This window comes from Triticum dicoccoides, chromosome 3B, assembly GCF_002162155.2.
Source record: "Triticum dicoccoides isolate Atlit2015 ecotype Zavitan chromosome 3B, WEW_v2.0, whole genome shotgun sequence".
NCBI lineage: Eukaryota > Viridiplantae > Streptophyta > Magnoliopsida > Poales > Poaceae > Triticum > Triticum dicoccoides.
Genome location: NC_041385.1, coordinates 736,012,831 through 736,015,363, shown reverse-complemented (window position 1 = coordinate 736,015,363; position 2,533 = coordinate 736,012,831).

Below are 2,533 nucleotides of genomic sequence, written 5' to 3'. Positions count from 1 at the left end.
TTGTTCGACGGAATGCCAACACCAACGGCACCAGTCGACGACCCCTACTACGACCAGTTCATGAAGGAAGTGATCTATGATGGAGGTCACGTCCCTGTCTACGACCCCGAGGAGACCCAAAGTCAGGATGGTCGTGGCCAGTTCACTGCTGCTGACTACGACCATCGAGGAGGCGGCCCGGCAGAGGCAGCTCGACATCGAGGAGGCGGCCCGGCAAAGGCAGCTCGACATCGAGGCCGACAACGTCAAGGCCAGGCAAAGGCAGCTCGACATCGAGGCCACCAATGCCGCCACCAAAGCGAAAGAGGTGGGCCTGGCGATCATGAGTGTGGACTTGTCGAAGATGAGCGAGAAGACGAGGGCCTGGTTCGAGGCCAGGCAGAAGGAGATGCTTGACGCCGACGGCCTGAACTAGGTCGTCCGATCGGCCGTGGCCGTTCTTTTTTGGAGGTTGGCATGGTTGCCGCCCGCCCGCTGGGCCGCTGGCCGTGTGTCGGCGAGAAAAACATTCATTTTGAAGGCCGACTGTGTTGCCGGCCGCTGGCTGTGTTGCCGGCGAGGACAACCATTCATTTTGGAGGCCGGGCTGTGTTGCCGGCCGCTGGCTAATGCCGACGATGGACGTGTAGGCTGCTGGCTTTGTTGCCGGCCTGCGTGATGAACTGCGGCCGTAGGGCTTGGCATTTGACATGTTTCTCTTTTTTTTTAAATATACGCGGACAGGATGGGGTAAAGGATGCGGCCACGCGCTGGGCGCACGGGCACCGCATCCCCGGGCAGGCCCGGACACGACCCCATCCTCCTGCCCAAACGGATAAAATCCGGACAAAACGGATGTCCGTTTGGGGTCGCGTGATGGAGTTGGCCTAAGTTGGGCCCTAGGGAGCACATCCTATCATATGGATGCCAATTGTCGAAGGAAACATCCTGTGGATGCCCTAGCTAGGAGAGGCCGATTGTCATCTGCCTAGCTTAATTAACTGCGTTAGGTTTACATATCCAATTGGTCTTTTTTAGCCGTTTGATCTAGCGTAGTTTGGACGACTGGGATCGGTGCACAAGCTTTTTTAATACATGATTAAACCTGCATCGTAGGACATAAATATCCACAAATTTATTTACGAATATCTCAAACGAATCCATCACACACTTACAATCAGAGTACATAGTAGTCGGCGAAGACAGAACCATTTACAAAGATGAGGTTGGTAACACCTACCACCAAGTCTTAATTTTCTAAAGCAACGCCTTCAAGGAAAAAGTGTGCACTTGTGCCGACGTCGCTAGATGTCCAGTCTCGGAAAATCGAGACAGCGGTTTGCATTTCATATTTTTACGAAAAGGGGAAAACCTGGCATCAGCATCAAGCGATGCACATAGCCATTTCATTGCATGATACCCAATCGAACCAACTACTCGAAGCAAGAACAACGACACGGCATGACTCCAAGAGGATGACGCAAATGCACGTCATGATTCCGCAAAAAGATCGAAAATCTCCATGTCTCTCCTCTCTTTTGACTTTGATCTTTTTTTTTGCATTGAGTCAGTTTGCAGTTGTGCGTACCGTCCTAGGAGAGGAGGCAAGGTACCTGCAGTTACCACCACAACAGTAGGTAACCTGCTCGCTCTTTTCTCTATTGTCGGATCTAGATATGTATTTCAACTCTCCTTCCTACACCATTGTCAACCCTCCTGATTGAGCAGGCTTGAAAAAAATGAATCATGATCTCCAAAGCAGTGGCCATGATGGACGCAGATACAGGTAAGGAAGGGATGGATTTTCTTGATTTGCCAGGAACTGGGTACACCGAGACAATTGAATGCTTGTAATAACATGCAGCAATCAATTCAAGCCCTCTTTGGTTGTTCGATCTAGCGCAGTTTGGACGGCTTGGATCGATGCACAAGATTTTTTAAGAAAGGTTAAAACCTGCATCCTAGGACATATATTTCCACAAATTTATTATGGAAGATCTCAAGAAAATCCATGACATGAACTTCCAATCAGAGTACATGGTAGTCGGCAATTGCAGAACCATTTACAAAGATGAGGTTGATAACACCTACCACTAAGTCTCAATCTTCTAAAGCAATGCATTCAAGGAAAAAGTGTGCACTCACGCTGACATCGCTAGGTATCCAGTCTCTGAAGATCGAGACAACGATTTTCATTTTGCATTTTTTGAAAAGGGGAAAAAACCCTGGCATCTACAGTAGCGATGCACACGTCCATTTTCATCTCATTATTTCCAATCCAACCGACTACTCAAAGCTAGAACAACAGCACACACAAACTGTAATCTCTTCTCCAAGAGGATGACGCAAGTGCACGACCTGACTCCGACAAAAAGATCAAAAGGCTCCATTTCTCTCCTTTCCTTTATATTTCATCTTTATTTTTGCACTGAGTCAGTTTGCGGTTGTGCATCCCATCCTACGAGAAAAGACAAGGTACTTGCAGTTACTACCACCACTATCAACCCATGTGATTGGGTAGGCTTGACAAAAAGATCATGATCTCCAAAGTAGT